The sequence below is a fragment of the Populus nigra genome, chromosome 15 (genome assembly GCF_951802175.1).
Source record: "Populus nigra chromosome 15, ddPopNigr1.1, whole genome shotgun sequence".
NCBI lineage: Eukaryota > Viridiplantae > Streptophyta > Magnoliopsida > Malpighiales > Salicaceae > Populus > Populus nigra.
Genome location: NC_084866.1, coordinates 14,279,890 through 14,302,866, shown reverse-complemented (window position 1 = coordinate 14,302,866; position 22,977 = coordinate 14,279,890). Strand labels below are relative to the sequence as shown.

Here is a 22,977-nt window from a genome sequence, read left to right as displayed (position 1 = left end):
AGGAGGAGGGGAGAGAAGATTGGCGCGCACCCTGTCACAGGAGATTCATGTGCAATGACAAGAATATCCTTCAGTCTTTATGATTTTTATTATTCTAAAATCTCCAAGCACCTCGTGCCAGAATTTACGTGCAACAATTTAATTCTCACCTACCACAGAACATGAAATTATTTATTGCATGAAGTGAGAAAAAAGTTTTTTTGAATTTTAAACCGTATAATATAAAAGTTTCTTATATCATGCAATAATCAAATAAATTAGTCATTGAAACCCAAATCCACTTCATCATAAGAAAATTATTGTCTAAGTTTTAATGGTCAGTAAATTTTCAAATCAACTTTTACGTTTAATGGTAAATAAAATTTCGAATCAACTTTTACATATAAGATTAAAAATATCTCTCCTATTAAATTTTAAATAAACTATTGTGTTTGAGCAATATTCTAGAAATAGAATAATAAAATAAATGAAGTAATTAAAAACATGTTTGGATAATAAAACAGAAATAAAAACAAAAAATAAATATGTTTTTGAATTTTTTAAATGAAGTTTCATACTTTAAAAATAAAAATTAAAAAATATTTGTTTTCACATCTTTATATTTTTATCACGAGATAATAACTAAACATAAAATATAATTTATTAACAAGTTTATGTTTGGATTGCGGCGTCTATAAGAAATATAATTTCAAAATTCTCTATTACATTCAGCTCTGTTTGAAAATATGGTTACCGTTATTTTTTAAAGTGTTTTTCATGTTAAAATATATAAAAATGATATTTTTTTATTTTTTAAAAATCAATTTTAAAATTAGTATTTCAAAGCGATCTAAAACATAAATAAATAAAATTTTAAAAATAAATTTTAAATTTTTTAAAAACACCTTTTCTTTCCAAACCATCTTTCAAACTAGAAGCAGTAACATGGACAGCAAACAAATTGATCAGGTGGACCTGTGACATCTCAGAGAGTATCAACGAGGTGTAGCTTTGGGTACCAAAAGACTACATGATCTAATGTAATAAGAAACTGATTAAGGATAATTATTCTCTAATGAACAAATGAGAGTATGAATCTCTAAGAATTCATGGGATTTTGAGTTCCATTTTCTGTTTTTTTTTTTTTATGAGATGAGCTTGATAGTCTTCTCCTGAAAGTGTGATAATTTTGTTTGAACGACGTCATTTTCTGGTTTAGTTGAAAGACAAGAATCGATAAAGACCACGCCTTGAAGAAGACAACTGGCGTCTCTGAACCAGGTAAGACCGACTCCTAACAACAAATATGATTACATAAATGATTCGGTTGTCCATTGGTGACTCTATTTAACGAGTTTGTCCTCTACAAAATTACTTTTCTTTTACAATTTAACCAAATGAGCGGCACATGTTACGCTGCATGCCAGCTCAATTCTTTTTCGATGTAAAAAATTTTACTTGGATGAGGTCAGCGTTTCTAAAATAGAAAAACAGAGAATTGGGTTATTAATTCCATGATATAAATAATAAAAATACTAGTAAAAAAACTAGTAATGATTAACTCAAAAAATAAATATTTTTCAATATCAAGGAAGAAATCCTCCAGCTATTATTAAAAGGTTTCATGATATTATTTGATAGCCAAAAAAAAACTAAATGAGAAGATAATAACCTGTTAAAAAGTAAAATGAAAAAAATCTTAAACTCAATTTTTATAAAATAAAATATTGAATTATAAAATAAAAAACAATTTTAAAAAGATAAAAAAACTCGATTAAAGCCTAGTTCAGCTAGCATGCAAAATATGTGACCTGGTCGTGATACACGGGGTAACATTGTCGAAAATAAATTAAATAAAATTACAAAACTCAATTATCAAATAAATTAATATTGAATGAAAAAAATGAAAAAAAAAGTTCTTTCTAAAAAAATCAATGAAAATGACTTGAGTTAACCTAACTTAATCTACCATCCCCGCGACCATGGATATAGGATTGAGATAATTCTCTGTAAATAAAAGTAAGAAGAAGAAGAAATATGAAGACTGATTCTCAATCAATCAAATGATGAAGCATGAAATTGAAAGAATATTTTTAAAAATGATATAGACCAAAGTCAATTCGCACTAACTTTTAAAATTTGTGACCTTGATCATAAGCCCGAGACTAACCCAGTAGAAGAAAATTCACGAGGCAAAACTCTCAATTAACTAAATATTGAGAGATAAAATTGAAAAAAAAAAAGGTTACAAAACAAAACAAATAAAAAAATATAGGGACCAAATTTGATATGAAAATAGATTGAAACCAAATGTTGAAGGATAAAATTTAAAATAAAGTTCAATTACAAATAGCAATTAAAAAATGATAACCAGATATGATATAAAAATTAAATGAAATCAAATGATGATGGATGAAATTAAACAAAAATATCAAAAAAAAAATTACAAAAAATATCAATAAAAAAAATTAAGACCGGATTGAATTAAAAAAAAAAACAAACGACATTGACACCTTTATTGAATGACCAGCATGAAACTCGAGAAGAAAAGAGAAAGAAGAATAAAAGGTTTATTAAAGTCCAACCGTTGCATCGCTAAGTACACAGGTCTGACCACCAGAAAGAGTATGACAGGGTGCTTCCAACGCGGCCGTGAAAGGTGGCAATTCACTATAGTAGATAACTCATGTTGGCACGTGTGTTACATGCACCGGCCGCTTTTGATTTTTTAATTATATTTTATATTTATTAAAATGCTAGATTGATGCCAGTTTAATTTTTTTTAAAAAAACAGTTTAATAATTTCATTGTATTTTAAAAATATTAAAAGATTGATTTGTGCGCGATCAATCTGATAATAACTAGAAGACCTTATGAAAAACTGTATTATCTTTAATAGCCAGTCTAGTATGTAGTAATTTACAATGTTATGAATTTGTGTGTATAGAGAAACTCTAATCCCTTTTAATTGTTATTTATTTAACTTTAATTTTAATATGATCATTGGTAGCTACGAATACAATTCTTATAATCTCTCAGTCTAATATGGATATGTAGCTTGTTTTTAATTAAATGAAGAACAAGCGAATTATGCTAAGCCTTAATAAAATATGATAAAAAAAATCAGAATACATACGGATCATCAGATTAATGAGATCTACTAATAAGTTTTTTTTTAAATTATGATTTATATGTATGCTTAAAATATATTATATTTTTTAAAATATTTGACATTAATCAAAATATGTTAAATTTACAAGAGTTGATGGAAAAATACTAGTACTTGACTATGAGAATAAAAAAAATAATTAAAAAAAAAACAAATACTTGATGGGTTTCCTTGATTGGCGCAAGCAGCCGAAAGCTAAAAACTTTTAGATTCGAAGAAGAGTAATGATTTTGTATTGAATTAATTCGAGTATCCTTTCCTGGGTGTCCGGGCATGGACCGACCTTTACCTTTATGGTGGGACTTGACTAATTAATGCAGTCTTTTTCAAGCTTCCAAGTATGCAAATCTTCGTTGCATCAATAGAGGGAGGAAAAGTGCTCCCTAATGTTGCATCATGCAAGCAAGTATTATGCTCATGATCGTTTTTATGAGCTAATTTTCTATTTAATATCGTGTTTTTTCTATTTTTTTTTAAAGTGTTTTAAATATTTTTTTATTGAAAAAAATATTAAATTGATGTTTTTTAAATATATTTATAATTTTCTTCATATATTTAAGTAAAATGGGGATTTGTCATAATAAAAAACCCATAAAACAATTAACAAACAATAACTTATTTTTTGCAAGCTAACCTTTGTTGCAAGTGAATTGTGCGTGCACAAGCTAGTATGACCAATGATCGTGTATTTCATAATTGTTTTAGTAAAATAGGTTTGAATCTCAGTAATTTTAATTTATTTGACTATTATTATATATTGGAAAGAGCTATTATAATTGTATAATCCAAAGTCCAACGAAACTCTCAACAATAAATAAATAAATAAATAAATAAATTTTACATATTACTATTTATACACACACATACACTTGGTGATGGGCATGGAGGGTCTCCCCTTCAATATTTTGTATATATTGCAATTGACTGGTCAGCTGGGAAAAAAATTGTTAGTTTTTGAGACATAATGTGTTGACTGGAACACAGTCATCATGTCTGAAGTTTTGGACAAGAAGTACAGTCACTTAAATATATTTTTAGATTGTAATCACTTAAATATATTTTTAGATTGTAATGTAATGTATTTTTTTAAAATATTTTTTATTTAAAAATATATTAAATAATTTTATTTTTTTTAAGAAACACATCAAAATTATTTAAAAATAGTAAAAAATATCAATTTTTTAAAGTTAAATATAATTTTAAAACAAACTCAAAATCACAAGTTACAATGCTTCCTCAACTTCTTAATATGTGTTTAATGTGATAGAATATAAATAATTTTTACCCTGTTCGACTCACCATTTAAAACCCTAAGCCCTGAATATAAAAGAAAAAATATATTTTACTTTGCAACTTTTTTTTTCTTTTAAGGAAAAAAGTGGACATTGATGGGATCAAGCTATGAGATTCGAAGACAGTTTAGAATTGCACATGAAGTTTCATGAAAAAATTGCTGTAGGATCATTTGAGATTTTGCTCAAATTGAGAGTGTAGGTAAAGATTTTAGGTCGAGACTTAAAACTTGTTTGTTTTTTAGGTGAATTGTGTAAAAAAACAAAGTATCAATGCAGAAGAAAAATGTAATTATCATCTTGGATTACATTATCTAATAATAAGTTATTATATAGTTTTCTAAAAAATTAAAATGTATATTTTTTTCAACAAACAAGCTCTTATTGAAACATTTTTATTTTTAAAAATTAGAAAAAAAACCACAAATTAGATCCAAATCTTCTCAAATCAGGCACATCTATTTTACTTTTAAAATTTACCATATGTTCTTATGACCATAAAATAATTACGAATTCCATAGTAAATTGGGATCAAATTCGTAAAAAATTCCGACTCTACAACATTCTTTGCCTCTACATGACTCATAGAATATGGTCAAAGTGGTGAGAAAAGGCGGTGGAAAAAATTAAATAGAGTTCACACAAAGGCATCTAGGCTCCGTTTGTTTGCAGGAAAGTAGTTTCCTTTTGGAAAGTGAATTCCGGGGAAAGTGAATTCTGGGAAAGTATTTTCCGATGTTTGGTAGTGTAATGGAAAATAAGTTGGAAAACACTTTCCAGTGTTTGGTTATGTTATGGAAAATGAGCTGGAAAATAACTTATTAATATTTTATTTTTTCAAGTTTATTAAAATAATGAGGAACAAATCTTACAAATTAAAAATTTGAATGAGAATAAAATTGAAAAAAAAATATAATTTCATAAATTATATGAAATAAAATAAATAATAATCAAAATAATAGAGATCAAATCTAAAAAATTAAAAAAAATGAAAGGTGAAGAAATTAAAATAATAATAATTAACATTTTATAAATTATTTCAAATAAAATAAGTAAAAATCAAAAGAATGAGGACCAAATTTGATAGATAAAAAATTTCAATAAAAAAATGATAAGAAAAAAGCAAATAGCAATTATAAAAATAAGGACCAAAATTAATATAAAAATTAAATTTTAAGAGATGAAATTAAAAAATAAATATTCAAAACAAATTATATATAACAATCAAAAGTTTGAGGATTAAATTTGATATAATTAGCAAATAATGACATTTCTAAATTTTTCACAACTTCCGGAAAGTGTTTTCCGCCCAAATTTTTCAGGAAAACACTTTCCTGAAAACCAAGCCAAATTTTCCTTTGACTGGAAAGTGTTTTCCGTTGACCAACTTTTCCAATAGCAAACAAACACAAGAAAGTTTGGAAAGTGGTTTCCCGGAAACCACTTTCCGGAAAACAAACACAGCCAAAAGGGAAAACACTTTCCTAGAAATCAAACCAAATTTTTCTTTGACTGGAAAGTGTTTTCCGTTGACTGAAAAGTGTTTCCGTTGACCGGAAAGTGTTTTCCGTTGACCAACTTTCCTAATGTCAAACAAACACAGGAAAGTTTGGAAAGTGGTTTCCCGGAAAATGAATTCCGGGAAACAAACATGGCCCTAATGTAACACATAATGAAGTATATGTGTGTGTATATATTATTATATTAAAAAAAACACAGTTGTTTATATATATATATATATATATATATATATATATATATCTTATTTATTTAAATTGATATTCATCATGTTTTAATTAAATTGCCATCCCTAAACTCGAACAAGGGTCGCATGCTGAATTTTTTTTTTTGAAGTCTTGGATAAATCATCAGCAATAAATTGATATCCTGTCCACCATAACTTTATTTGTGTGTATGGATATTTTTTTTGTTTGTTATTGTAGTTCCGGCCATGGAAGAGTTTTGGAGCTTTCCAACCGTTGAGGACATGTGAGGGTTGCCCCTACCAAAGTTGTCGTGATGCTTACACATCACATGTGATTTGATTAAAGACCATTTAGTGGCTGAAAATGATTCCTTATATTAAAAGAATATATATTATGAAATTCATGCAATCCACCAGCTACATCACATCCAAGAAATTTCATGACATGACAAGTATTTTGTCAAATTTAAGTATACGCGGTTCATAATTTTTTTTTTCAAATGATTTATAATTGTAAATATATTAGAATTATATATTTTTTTAAATTTCTAACATCAATACTTTAAAATTATTAAAAAATAAATTAATTTAATATTTTTTTAAATAAAAATAATTTAAAAAACATGCTAGACCACAAAAATAAACATTCCCTAAGAGTCACGCAATAGGGTTAGCTATTCTTAATTCTTAAATACTCAATTGAATGAAATTTCAAAATTTAACTATTCTAAAAAACTACTAAACTATTGTTTCAAGTTATTACTAGATTATGGCAATGATTTCTTCTTATTTAAATTGAAGAAAACTTTTTATTATTCATGGGGGCGATGATACGAGTATGATATGTGTGAAAAAAATAAAAATTTCATGGTGCTCAATTGTTAATATCTATGGCTTTTTTTTTTCTTATACTCTAAATAAATTATTTTTCATTTATAATTTTTGAATAATAGTAATAAAAAAAAAGAGTAGCAATATCTACATAGTAATGATAACAATGATATTAATTATGATGGTAATATTATTGATAATTATGGTAATTATATTGATGATGGTAATAATAGGACACACCTTCCTTTATCCACTCATGAGAGTTATTTCTTGATTCCAAATAAATTAAAGTGAATAAACACTAAAATGAACATAGTAAATAATCTTCTGTAGCTACACATTTTTTTCCTTTTTTTATGTCATATTCCTGTTCATCGAGGTAAAACAATAGCAATACGAGTGTTCATTCATTTCCCAAAGAAATCACCTTTTTCCTAGCTGTGGAAAAGATAGGTGCATGTGTGGTCATGGGGGCATCAACATTTACCAAAAAAAAGAAGGAATAAACATTGATTATCATGGATGATAATCATGAGGTGGGGATGAAGAGACCGACAAGAGTCAGGACATTATGGGTCAATTGGATCCAATGTATTCTTATATATAAAGAATTTTTATTACATTTTATATCAAGATCGAAACTTAGAATACTTACTGTCAAATAACATAAGATTGCCTCCAGCCTTCCTCCTCGTTGGTTATTAAGCTTAAATACCCAATTTAATTCTTAAACTCGGTTAATTTTTAACTTGAATTTTATCTCAAATCAACCCGAGTCTGGTTTAATAATCATGGATAGAGCTTGAACCAAAACATTGAACAACAATTTCGAAACTCTTTATAGTGCCATGGCATGGATATGAACATTTGATGGCCCATAGGCAGCATGTGTGTGTGTGTGAATAGGACAAGCAAATGGGTAAGACTTGGATGCATTGAGGGGAATGGCCTATCACACGGTTTTCTGTTAAAAAGGGGAACAAGAGATGATGTCAAGGGGACAAAAGGTTTTGGACTTTTCTTTTCATTTATGTTTTTGGCTAATTGATTACCAACCAAATCATCATCCTCAATAATCCCATATTTTATTTGCTTTTCTCTCCTTTTTGGATTCGATGAATCATGAGCATAACTACAGCATTCAATTTGCTGCATGATTGTCTGCTCCATCTATTCAATCTAACTTTAGTTAATTTTGTGAGTAAAGCAGAAACATATTTCTACCGATTCTTTAAATTGTTTTTACATTTTTTAAATTAATTATATCATATTAAAATAATTTTTATGGGATTTAATTTGAGTTCATGCTAAATAAAGGCTCGGGATAAAGAATTTCAATTTTACCCTATTTAATTAGGGTTAATAACAAAACTAACTCTGAGCGGTGTAATTCAATTGGTAAGACTTTGAGTTTGTCCTATAAAAATCATCAGTTCGAGTTTTACAAATTTCAAGGTCACTAGAGACTTACATGGTCGTTAACTTCATAGCTCGTAGGATTAGTCGAGATGCACGTAAGTTAACTCATACCTCCATGTTAATAAAAAACAAAATTAAATAATAAAGCTAAAGAATTCATGTGAACTTTTTTTTTATACTCGATTTTTTAAAATCCATAAAGCAACTTAGCATGGAAAATAATAACCTAGTATAGATCGAGGAGAATTGGTTCTCTAAATACACAAGATGTTGAGGTGTGGTAACAAATCTAGCGAATTTTCTCTCTCTTTTTTTTTTAAAAAAAACTTGGTAGCCTATGATTTGGTGCAGAATTGAAACTGAATCTCAAGTCCATAATAGAAAGCAGACCCGAGGATTTAATTGTTGCTACTTGCTTGCTAGTGAGGGTCATCAGTGTAGTAGAATCATTATAAACTATGACTGTAGTTTTCTCCTTCTTTCAATTCTTGAGAGCAAATGTGTTGTGATCTTACTAAAAGTACAAATAAGCAGCAACTCATGCAGGCTTAAAATCGAGTCCATCTCCTTCAAGCATGCCGGACAAGTTCATTCCTAAAAAAAAAAAATATTAGAAAAAAAACTACAAGAATATTTTAGACATGATAAAATTATACACACACGAATCGAGGATACCCTCCTCCATGCTTGAATCCATGGAGATTTTTTTCTTGCCCTTTTCCACATCCACCTTTACATATATGAAGATTGACGGCGCCTCTTGACGAGGCTGGAAAAAATCTTTAGGGGAAAGATTGACATCGTCCATGGAAAATTGTGTAAAAATAAAATGTAAAAAGTTAGTTTATTTATATTTTTTAAAAGCTCCTTGCATAGATAACAAAACCTTTAGGCTATGAAAACGTCACTGTGTAGAATTGAAGTTGTGGTTGTTTTTTAAAATGTTTTTTTATTTAAAATTATATTAAAATAATATTATTTATTTTTTTAAAATTATTTTTAAGATCAGCGTATCAAAACAATTCAAAACATAAAAAATTTAATTTTTAACAAAAAATTTAATTTTTTTAAAAATATAGATTGGTCTGCGTTTCCAAATGCACTTTATATCCATGATTATATTTACAACTATACTCCATGGACTAGGAATACAAACTACTTTTATGGCGGTTTGTGCACACAAAAAAATACCATTGTAACTTGGAGGCTTTAATAATATACAAAATGTAACATTACCTATTGTAAGAAGTCCCCCTCTTGTTAGGTCAAGTCTTCCAAATACATTTGTGTTGCAAGATTTGGAAGCTCTGATGATATATGAAAAAATTATTCACATATTTTATATAACATACATATTTTTATAAATATTTTATAACATAAATACTTAAGAGATATTTATATTTAATACCTTATATATTTTTTTAATATATTTATTTTTAAAAAATCTATGTAAAGTTGTAAACAGAGCTTCATCTCTTAAAAATAAATGTATGCTAGAGTTCATTTCTCTTAATTTTATATCTTTAGTCAACACAAGATTCAATACAAATTTAATACAAAACTTTTAAGTAAGGTTTACGAAATATTTAATTCTAGAAAATACTTTCCTCTCCTCACCTTTCTCTTATTACCTGTACAAATATTTTATTGACTTTAAGTTTAATATTTTTCTTGAAGATATTGTTGGACCCACTAAATCCTCCGATTCTAATTTTATCCGCCTGCAAACAATACCCCTAATCTTTCTATTGAGAATATTTTCCAGCCTCATCAAAGATCCTTCCATATCACCCCTTCATTCGGATGATTGAAGATGGATTTACGCAGGGATAAATTGCCATCCTTGACTGCCACCCTTCAGCTTCAGTCTCAACCTCTCTACGTTTAAGAGCAATTTCAGTGGGTCTCTCTATTGAAACCACAAACCCTACTGGGCCAGCAAACAAATATAACAAGGTTAATGAAATAAAAAGCTATAAACTTATTGAAGACCCAAAACTAAAACCAAACCAGCCCATGAAATTCAATAGTTACTTGTTCTCCCAGTCTCATCAGCTCAAGCTGCTCCCTGGTGATGAAACAATAGTCCGGAACTTCTTGGATCCTTATTACACCGATGTTCAAAAACCAAGGCAATAAGACAAGGTCTCTGACGAGGATCAAGGTAGACCAGAAATCAGCAGCAAAGGCAGAAGAAGAAATCCTAGCGAAAGAAAGAGGTGCAGCAGCAAAGTCGGCAGAACAGTCCCAGTGGGAAGGGGATTTCTGGCACCTTTAAGTCGGCTATAGGGGGCTGAATCCTTGCGGAAACTGGAGAGAAAGAAAGAGGAAGTATCCTACACGTAAAAGGACAAGTAAAGTCTAAACTTAAGAGGACTTGTATACGGAAAAAGCCTTGAAGGCAGCAACTCAACCCGGGCAAAACTTGTTTCTGACTTGAGTTTTGAGTTCTGATTTGTTACCATAGTTTAGATGTACTCTTATTAGTTATTTTTTAATAATTAAAACTCTTATTAAGCTTTATTGAAAGGTTATAAATAGTCAAGATGTATTGAAATTTCATCAAGCAATAAGAAATAAAATATCAAACACCTTTCAAAACTTCTATAAACCTATTTTTCTCTTGAGTTTCCATCAGTCTCACACTGCATGCAACCGCAGCAAAGTATGAATCTGGTTTCATGGTCAGCTATTATTTCCGTGAACGGAGTGGAGAACCCGTTTTCGCAGTCGAGTTGTTTTCAAAACTGAAACTTGTGCCTAATGAGTGCGCGCGCGCGCATAGTGTGGTCAGGGTAGTGATGCTTTGTTGGTATCTAACGAAGCATTAGAGCTTAATGTTGTTGCTTGTAAATTAAGCTTTGATTACAGGGTTTGTTGAGAATCAGTAACCTGAGAAGGGATTTGAAATGTTCATAATGATGCATCAAGAGGGTTTTTTGCCTGATAGATTTTCTTCTCTGGGTCTGTTGAGGACTTGTAATGGTAGTGATGATCTGAGAAGAGGGAAGTTTTGCATTGCCAAGCAATATACCTGAGAAGGGATTTTTTTTTCCACCTCTAATTTTTCTAAAGAAAATTGGACTATTACTGTTTCTCTTGAATGGATGTAGCGTGAGGACAATGACTTTACTTTTGCTAGTGCTCTTGCTGCCTGTTCTAGGCTTGTGTCGATAAGCAATGGAAAGCAGGTTTGGTCATTTGATTAGGACAAGGTTGTATCAAGATGTTGGTGTGTAAACATGTATGCTAAATGTGGTTGCATTGCAAAGGCTCATGGTATATTCAACAAGATGGAGCATCGAAATCTTGTTTCGTGGAATATCATGATTTTATTCGAAAATCATGGGTTTCGGAGGAAGGCAATGGGGCTTTTGGTGAAGTTGAAGACAACGGGAGTAAAGCCAGATTTCGTAACGTTTGTTGGCCTTTTAACAGCTTGCAATCATGCAGAGCTAGTGGATGAGGGGCGAGTCTATTTTCAATTCTACGGAAGAAACTTGTGGGATTTCTCCTCAAATAGAGGTTTTTTCTAGTCTCATCGATTTGCTGGGACGAGCCGGAAGATTAAAAGAGGCAGAAGAGTACATGAAGAAATTTCCTTTTGGCCACGATCCTTTTGTTTCAGGTAGCTTTCTGTCTTCATGTCGGTTGCATGGAGACATTGATGCTGGGAAATGTTTAGCTAGACAACTTCTGAAACTTCAGTCAGTGATACCATCACCCTGTGTTCTGTTATCAAACTTGTATGCTTCAGATGAAATGTGGGATGGTGTTGCAGAGGCATGGAAGCTGTTGAAGGGCAGCGGATTGAAGAAGGAGCCTGGCCTTAGTCTGATTGAAGTTAAGGGAACAATTGAAAAGTTAGCTATGGTGAATTTTTCATATATACTCAAGGATTGAAGAGATTATGGACATGATCAAAACTTTAAGTTGGACAGCAGTTGAAGTTCAGTCTCAGTCATTTAACTCAGTCCTTTGAAAAAGCATATTTAAAAGGAGGTATCTATTCTAAGGTCTGCAGCATTTTGATTCAAGCTCAAATTATAAGTGCATTGACTGAGCTGCTAATGACTCAATGTGGATTGTAAAAATTGTAGCATTAGAGAGGATACTGAGCAATTTAAATCTTCTGCCATGATAAACTTGTGCATATGATTTGTTTGTTGATTTTTAGCGTTTATTCACTGTCTTAGGATAAAACAGATAGATACAGTGAAGATAAAAAAGACATATCTCCTTATACTTTGTATTTTAGAAGTAAATAAATTCATTTGAAAAATTTCTCAGCGATATACTCTGTCTCTTTAACTAAATACGTTGAGGTATTTATTTATTTATTGACTTGTTATCTGATATTCATTGTTCATATTTCAACTCAACTAGTTGGTTATAAAGATTTGAATTTCTCAACGATATGGTTTCTCTAATCTCTGCCTTGAATAAAGTGTTTCAAGGAAGCTCAAGTATGCTAAATAGTTTTCTGCAGATGTATGATTTGGGACCTTCTTATAGATTTGAACAGAGTGATTGTTGGATCCAGTCTGAATGTGGTCAATGTGGCTTATGCTGATGACAAGGTGAATGCTTTGAAGCTCAAGCAATGGCGAAAGCTAAACAGGCTGCAGTACGCAGCTGGCTTCTTGAATCAGTGTTTACTCCGGCATGTGCACATCAAGTTGATTGTATTTTATTCCTGAGGGAAGAAGGTCAGGTGCATCTTACATGAGCTAAATGCCCGTTGGCAACGCAGTACAACTTGCGTTTCGCCAATAAAAACACAAATAACAATATTTTTTTGCTGCGGTATAACCTGCGATGCACCAAATTGCCAAATAGTGCCTAGGACCATAATAACACCAAGGAGGCAATCAAACACTAGGGTTTTGAAAATGGGCTAAAACATTAAGGCTCTCTTTCTTGTCTGTCTCTCCTCATCAGGTTACTGGATCGTTTCAAGTGAATAAAGACTGGAGCTGATTAATGGTGGTCCATATAATTCATGGTGATCCCTTAACCTTGAAAAAACTATGGTCTTGAATCAGGAGCTACTATTTCATTTGAGTTCATTGTCAAATTAGAAAACATGACAAAAGAAACATCACGAAGTTACCAGCTCCTAAATATATGGACGGATCCAGCATGTGAGCAATTTCCCAAACTAGCCAAAAATAATAATAATAATTAAATGTAGTACATATCATGCCAAAATCAGTACCAAGTTTTGACGGATAAAAAAATTAAAATAAATTAAAATAAATATATTTTTGAGACTAAGAAAATAATTTAGAGGAATTATAATGAAAATAAATAATAAAAGTTAAGAAAGAATTGCGTAAAAAAATATTGATTTAAATCTCGATTAAAAAATAAAAATATTATTATGAAACTGTAGTGAGTTTTTAAATAAAACAAATGATGAAATAGAAAAATAAATATATTTTTAAATAAAAATAGTTAAGAGAACTTAATAAAATAACTGATATGATTATAACAATATTGAATAAGAAAATTTAGATTTTGATATAAAATTATTTATTGACATGTTTTATATTATTAAACATAATTCTCAATCCGACCGTCGGATTGAGATAAAATTTTACGAGAAATCTCTTGATATATTGCACTATCTAGGATTGAAATTTTATTATAATCTAAGTTTAGAAAGACCATGCAAAAATATCTTCAGCCAAACCAAAAATAACAAAAAATAACATGTAAACTTATTAATAATATTTTTATAAAAAACTCGAAATTCAGCTTCTTCTTTCCATTTAAACTGTCGGCCAGTGCTGCTGAAAACTTCTTCGCTAAAATCCGGCCTGCTGAGATTTAGATCTTGAACCGTCCCTGCCTAAATACCTACCGTTCTCAAAGATCAGCGAAGCTAGGTGGTCATCTCCTCATGGCATGGTCGGTGGGACTCAACCAAGATCCATATCTTCGAGGATTTTTCCAAAATATTATTACACGATTCGCATGCTTGAATGATAGCTGAATGGCAGCTGTAACTGAGAAGTCAAGAGTTACGGGACAGTTGAGCACTACTGGCTTGTGGTGGACCCTCGTCGGCCTCAAAATTCTTGGTCTGAAATTAATTGCCGGTAGTGTGCATACAACACTGCCTTCTAGCTATTGCAAGTACGCATAGAAAATGAAACCCTAATAGTGACATGTTAAATTGAAAATTTGAGACCAAGGCACAGCTGATGAGCAAAATCCCAAAGCCAGTCAATTCATCCCCTGAAAAAATATAAATTAAAAATAGGGTTAATAATCAAATCTTAGCAGCTTGTGGATTGCAATTTTGCAAACTTACAGTGAATCTTTGTGCTTCAATTTATGACAATAAAAACCTCGGTTTTTTTTAACACAGAGAGAATTTTTTATGGAGTTTTTTTTCCCCTTCAAGATAGCATGTGTCAATAAAAAAACCCTCTTTTTTATGGTTCTAAAAAAAAAGGAGAATAGTTCACAGCAATTAATATTGACAAATTGCGTTTCCATTAATTGCAAATGTCCAAGAAAGCTGAAAATAACTTGGCATAGCAGCTAAAATAATTGAAATCACATGAATGAGCATAAGTTCCTTTCAAGTGTCTTATTATGGCACCATTTTTTCTTGTCGTGGGAAGCTCCATGGCTGCATAATTGACGCAGGGAGACCATGCTTGTTTCTTGATGGACTAGCCTAAACAGTGCTAATTCATGCATCAAATTATAACGGAGACCGAGTCATTAATTTGTGCATTTCGCAAAGGAAGACAAGGTGAATCATACATGCTCGACGCAGGCAATGGCCTAGTTATGATTATCCAACATGTTTATGATTTATTAAACCAAGCATGACCACCCCTTATAATCCGGTTTAACACCCAAATCATAGATTAAACATATCAATTTAAAATAATAATTTTAGGATTTTTTAAAAATAAAATAGTGTTATTTTTATTTTTTAAAATTAAATTATATTTTAATCTTGTTGATTAAATCAAATAAACTATTATTCAATTTAATTTAAAACTCAAGGTTTAATAACACACCATTGATTGCTTGTGCTGCAATATATCATTGTTGAATATATAACGTGTTTCAAAATGGTTGAAGACTTGTGCGAGAGAAATGAGAAAACGGCCTCTACTTTTTTGGAAAAGCTGATAGGATTTCATGTTTATCATGCAAATCCTTTGCTTCTTTTTTATTATAATATAGTTTTGACAAGGAGAATGTTGGAGCACTTTTTTATGAATATATATATATATATATATATATATATATATATATATATATATATATATATATATATATATATATATATATATATATAGTTTGTGCTTTATCTGCTTATATTAATGATTGAAGATATAAAATAGACACTGTGATTAAGGCATCCATGCGCTAGCAAGATCAAACCCGATAATGAGCCATAAAAAATAATGTAAGAAATACAAAACATCCAATTGTAATATGGTTTTTTCTGTCAAAATGTATATTAGCATGATAAAGTAGTAGGCAGAAAAATTGAGTTAGCAAAACTTGAGAGATTATTAATTAAATAATTCGCAACTTGCCAAAAGATTAAATAATTAATAAAGTAAGAATAATAAGATATATTCCTCGTAGAACATGCAAGGAAAAGGTCTTTTCCTTTGCAATTTGTCGCTGTCTTTTCTAACTTGTGGTTACAAATTGAAGTCGGTCCTATTTAATGAGATTTGAAGAAAAGAAACATGAAAGAATCCTTGTTTGACCAGCCTAGCTAGCTTCTAATTTTTGGTGTTACAAATTAATTAAAATTAAAGCTTAGGATGCTTAGTCCTTTGAATTTTTGGTGAGGTTGATGAATAGGATAACTATTAATTTTCAAAGTATTGATTATTTTTAACTAGTTTCTAAGTAGTAATTTTCATGTACTGTGATAAAGATCATTCTTAATTGGTTTAGTAAAATAAGTCTTTCCTTCCTGACATATAATGCATTGCAAACATATTTACAGACCAGATAAATAAGGTCAAGCTTAAAAAAAAAATTAAAAAAAAAAGCTTAAATGTATAAAATATGAAGCATGATAAAAAACAGTGACAACAAAAGATATCAAACTCAAATTTAATATGGTGATTTTCTCTAGGGACTCCCTTTGTCGGTCATCAAATTGCTAGATCTTTTAAAATTAGACTTAGAAGTTATTTTTTTCTATTTTAGTTATTTTTCTAGTTAGTTTTGAGTTTTAATTATTTTTTTTTACTTAGCTTTGGATTCTTTAGTTACATCAATTTTTAAGATTTTTATATAAATAGTTGGAGTATATTTTTTTAATTATTCAAATTATTATAAAATATCAAAGATTCCTCTATAATATTTAGGATTGTAACCAGAATCTTGATTTTTATTCGTGATAAGCATGGCGTTAACACCCAATCCAATACATGAAATTATTTTTTTCCCTTTTGCTATCCAATCTAATATTTTTAAGGATTGTTAAAGAACTATTATGACTAAAAATCTCAAATTGTTTGATGAGATATAACGAATGATTTTATAATACTTGCTAACTATATAACTCTTTTAACTAATAACATTTTAAATTTAAAACTTATACATATTCACTATCATTTTATATTTAATTTTATTAGTTTAATTGTTAAAAATAAAGTTATAAAATTGGAATTCATAATTATTCAATTATTAAAATCCCGATATATAAAAACTATATCTCAACCATTTTAGAAATAATTTTATGTTATTCTCTTAAACTTATTACATGCACCACATGAGTTGCTACAAACATTTGGTGATGACAGAACTCACACACCACAGAGTGGAGCAAAGAATACACAGATAATGGAGCCCTCTTCATATTTGTTTCTTCTTCTTCTTTTCTCTGGCTGGGGTCCATTGTGACTCGTTTGGTTGCTCGCATCAACATCTACATGAGACAGACTATTGGTCACGCATGTGGAAAATTATTCCCCAAATCTAAATACCGTACAATATGCTCCAATTAAATTTTGCAAGAAAAGATGACTAAGGCACTACCAAATCATATCAACCTTCCAAAGAATATGATATAAATGTGACAACAAAAAGTCTTATATATAACTCTTTTCACCCAAATCACCATCAAATTTAAAGCAACAATAATTAATTAGAGAGTAGAAATATTGCATGCAACAAACACCTCCTTGAACTTCTCATTAGTTGACCATCGGATGCATTAGGTGGAAATGGGTTGATGTGTCGCTAGCACAACATATCTTCTTCTTCTTCTTCTTCTTTCTTATGATTTCATGATTTCATGATTTAGTTTTTAAAACCGGCACATAATTTATAATTCATATGAAGTAAGTTCTAGGTTATGGATTAGGTGGATAAATTCAAGTTCATTTATTTTTTTATAAAATAATATTGTTTTAAAAAAACATATTAGAAAAAAACAAAATTTTCTCAGCTTAATGGTTACGGGTCATCCTAAATTTTTAATCAAGTCGCATCACATCGATTTTAAAAGGTAAATTAAATAAATATAAGGGCCTTTTTTAAACAACAACAACAATAAAATAATAAAAAGAATAAAAGGCAGCATCAACTCAAAAAACCCAACTAAAAGCTAGGCAACAAGAACATGAGAATAGAAACCTAAACTACCATAGGGCTCTACCAGTCTCTCCATCTTTGGCTGGTAGCAACTCCATGCATTTGGTAGATATATCAGTCGGTGGATATATATAAGAATGGCAAAATCCCTTTTAAAGGGGAATATATGCATGGATTATTTATGGGTGTGAAATTTTGTCTTGCTTTGTTTGCATTAGGTAGGGTAATATACCTTTTATTATAGTTCTTTTTAATTATTTCCTAAAAAATGTTTGATCAAATTTTATTTTAGTATAGTTAAAATGAACAAAAAGAGTTTACTAATAAGAGATTTCTAATTTATTGTTCTTTACTCATCTGTAAAAAAATTTAAGCGTCTTTCTAACCTGTTTATCCACACAACTAGCTAGCTGCATATCACGGTTTAAAACACGATTGACCCTATCCTTGTGATTAATTACTTGTTAAAATGTTGTTAATAATGTAATTATCTTCTTAGCTCTCCCTTAATTTGGCCATCTCCCTAGTTAATTATAAAGCATTTTCACTGCACTAATTTATTTATTAGGGATCATAAATGTATTTGGAGTTAGGAGATACAAAACCGATACGATAGTGATAGCTATTAACTGATTTATTTATTAGGGATCATAAATGTATTTGGAGTTGGATAGCTATTAATTGATATAATTTATAATAAATTCATGGAGAATCTTGAAAAAAAAGACAATAATTCGTTTTTTAGAATTTATTAAACCCAGTCTAAAAACAAACAAGGTAATTCAAGTTAATTTAAAACATCATTGTTTTGGATTTTAAAAAAAATTAAAATAGGTTTTACATTCAATTTACTTACTTAAAAAATGAAATCCTAGATTAATCGGCCACCGAATTTACTTAATAATAGTAGAAATTAATGAACAAAGACACAAATATTTAAACAGCATCAGGAAATAAGAAGCGCACAACAATTAGTTTATTTATTTATTTTAATTAGGAAGAAACGAAACAGAATCAAAGAGAAGGGAACAAAGTTACATGGTGCATCGAAGGTAGAAACAAAAAATTATAATAAAAAAAGGGGAACAAAAAAAAAACACAGGAGATTGAGGAATAATGGCTAGAAGGAGCAAAGTGGTGGGTGGATGATGCTATTTGGACGTGAATATAATAAATAATAGCAAGCTAACATACAAAAAGATCATGGAGAAGAGAAGGAAGAGGCTTGTCTCCAGCTTGTACACGCAAGGCCTTTCTAAAGTAGCTATCATCAACATGCATCCAAACCATACAAATTCTGATTAATTATATATATTTCGACCTTTTTCTAAAGGAGAGGCTTTGAAATTAATTTTTGTTCTTCTTTCACAACCTTGCCGATTGCTGCCAAATTGGGAGTCTAAATTCATGTTCCATCTTTGATCTTTTCAATTGGGTGTTTGATAAGGTGATTGTTTGTGATTTGTATCATAAGAGAATCCTGAATTAATGATGTCTTTTTTAAGTTTTTTTTTGATAAATTAATTTTAATTTGATCTTTAATTCTATAAATTATATCATTGCTTTCTAAATTAATTTTTTTTTAGAAGTAATATTGGGTAAATATTTGTCATTCTTGTGATGGAGAGTGATTGAAAGATATTATAGCCAATTGAGAGCGGGAAAGAGAAAGGAGTTATGGACCAAAAGAAGCCTGAAAACCAATTAAAATCTAACACAGGTAAAGCACTGATCTTGGTGCTGAATTCTTCACACACACAAGGATGAAATAATTGGACCAACAACATGTAAATTGCTTTGAAAATCTGTACAATTAATTTGATCAAAAGTCTTCAAGTCAAGTCCTTTTCTTAATTGAAGAAAGATATAATTTTCATTGTATTAATTTGTTATATTAAAAATCTTATTTTATATTATTAAATGTGTAGCCTTTTTTTCCCTAAAAACAATGCTGCGTGTACCTCACGTTTTAATTTCCCGTTTATATCTTATTAGGTCAACATATATTATTTATTTTAATTATGTCAAGCTTAGATTATTTATTTTCATGAAAAATCACTGAATATTCTAATATATTCACTTTGAATTAATAACATGAAGCTCACTAGATATACCAAACTATATAAAAAAACACAAAAATCTTACTTTTTTTTCCCTATGGTATTTTTAATCACATGGCTTGGAAGATTTTATTAAATTCATGAGTGTTTAATGAGATAAAAATAAAATTATATGATTTCCACGTGACTACTTATCCACTATGTATGTTAACTTGAATTTATACAAGGATTTGATTGAGAACCTATTGATACATCAAGGACCTAATCAGGATGAAAATTGATAAGGACCTATTTGAGATTGCACCCACAAATCAGGGACTATTTTGAGGCTTGCTCTTTGGATATAAAACTTGATAAAAAAAAAGAAAAAAAAGAAGAAGAAGAAGTCTAGTTTGGTGCGCGAAAATGGATCCAAGAATATTAAGAAAAAAATAATCCAGCTGTGCATGACGTGTCGTGTGGAGATATACATATGAGTCAGCATTTACTTCACTTTCAGCCCCCACTAACTTGTTCTTGGCAAAACAAACACGCTTTTTGTTGCCACGTCAGGTAAGGATATGCCTTTAGAATATCTTTTGCTAATTTCCCTCGTTTAACCCTTAACTCTCTCTTAGTTACATACAGCATCATAGTGTTTTTATTATATTATGCCCTAAAATCAAAATTAAAAGAAATAAAAATCTTTTTTTTACCCATATTTTCTCAATTTCCAAAAAAAAAATTTAACTTTTATTAATACATCTTGGTTATTGAATTAACTCTGATCTATTTATGTGAGATGAGCTTGATTTAAGTATTCAGAAGGATTATTAAAAGAAGTAATTGCTTTCTCTATTCATGTATAAAACATAATCTATATAAAAAATAATTTTTTTCATTTAAATAAAGGAACAAAGTTCTCCTTTTTCTTGGACTCTTAGTATTATTTTGACAAAATTTATAAAAATATTCATACTATAAAATATTATTTTTATTATATTAATTAAAATGATACCAAAATAATTGATTTACGAGCAAGAAAACAAATTCTTACAAGTAAGTTTTTCTTTTAATTCTACACGCTTTCGGTTTGGACTTAATTTGTAGTTTCTTTCCTTGAGATTTCTATAATAAAAGAAAATTATTAAATTTGTCAAATTTCAAACTTATATCATAAACTTAGCAAGTTAAGTTAGTTACTTCAAGTCATTTTAAAATAATATTATTTTAATTATTTCTAATAGTTTTTGGCCTATGACGAGACTAAGAAATGAATATTTCACCCTATGTTAAGCAATCACTGAAATTATTTTCTAGTTCCTTAAATTTCAAGACCTCACTTGTTAGCAAAAACTTGATCTTAAATTGCTTCAAACGTTTGGCCTTATAAGTAATATTACCGTTTTTTATTTGATTAAGAATAACCGATTTCAACTTAATCGTTAATGACAAACATTCTATTGGGACATGGTGTTCAAAAGTCCTGGTGTTTTCATGGTTTGAAAAGGATGAAAAGGTCGTCGTGCTAAATCTCCAAGAAGTTTCCATCAAGCAACAAAGCAAGGCTGCAATGGCAACAGGGAGCCCACCACTGAAGAAATTGCTTCGAGCACCGACTATTTTGGTCCTATTATTCTCCTCAGAGCCGCCATTAATGGCACTGTTAAGAACATGAACTCCCTTCGTCTTGATCCCCAGTTCCTTAGCTCAACAAGTTGTTTTATTTTATTTTATTGAGATCTTATATTTGAATTTAGAAATAGGTGAAATGTGCGGTAAAGATAAATCTTTTTAATTAATTTTTTTTTATGGAAAAAAACTTGTTATACACAAAGTAAGCAATTTCCTTATACAGATTGCCAAAAAAAGAAAAAAAAACCCAGAAATTCATTGATTCCCATTTCAAAGCTTCACTAATTAATCACCAAACCCTAATCATTATTAATTAATTTATCCACCCCTTAAAAAAATAAATAAATATCATTATTAGAAAAGGACTACTCAACTCCTCTTCTAAATTCTAATTCATTCCCACAAATCCCCCACCAACAGGTCAATTGCCTCTCAACAAACAAACTACAATTTGAGAGGGTAAAGTCTGAAATTATTCTTGACATTTAATCTACTTTAGTTTAACATAAAATAATTTGAAGGGGTTATAACCAACATAATATTACTCAATCAAGAATAATGAATTAGGAGCATTTTTAAGCATTCCCATTTATATATTATCCAAAAAAAAAACCCAACATGACTTAATTTTTTAAAGAACTGGGATAATTACATTATTAATATATCAAATTTCTTTCTTAATCAACTATATGGGTTTTAATTTTTTATATTTTAATATGATTATATATATATATATTTATTATTCCAATAAAGTATCTGAACTATATGAGTTCTTAATCAACTATATGAGTTTTAATATAACTAAAATATTTATTATCTTATTTAAATAAGTGAATATCATGTGTTTACAATATCACGACAAAAAGACCACATTAAAAAATTTAGTCAAGCAAAACAACCAAGTCCATTCGAAAACATGTTCCCCTGAAACAATAAAAAATAATGGTACATCAAAATAAAAAAGGTTTAAAGCTCATATATTTGATTGACGTAAAATAAAATTTAAAGTACCAAAAACAATATTTTAAAAAAATATACCCCATCATATGATGAAACAAATTGACAGAAAATAAATAAAAATAGTTGATTGGAATTTTTGAAAAACTTAATATACTCAAATGAAAAAAATAAAATTTATGTATTTTATTAAAAATAAATATAAAATGGGTGTACTAATAATACAATTATTCCGAAAAATATAAAGTAACTATTATATTTTCCACATCCACCTTTTCAGCTTTTCCATTAAAACTTAAAATAATAATAATAATAATAAATAACTACTAGTAATAAGCTTGTTTTATTTAACTATTA

The 22,977-nt window shown here is 29.3% G+C and overlaps 1 pseudogene; it reads left to right on the top strand.

Annotated features, from left to right (window-relative positions):
- The first annotated feature begins 10,511 nt into the window (after nucleotides 1-10,511).
- LOC133674012 (pentatricopeptide repeat-containing protein At1g20230-like) lies at nucleotides 10,512-12,590 on the top strand (annotated as a pseudogene).
- The last annotated feature ends 10,387 nt before the right edge of the window (nucleotides 12,591-22,977 follow it).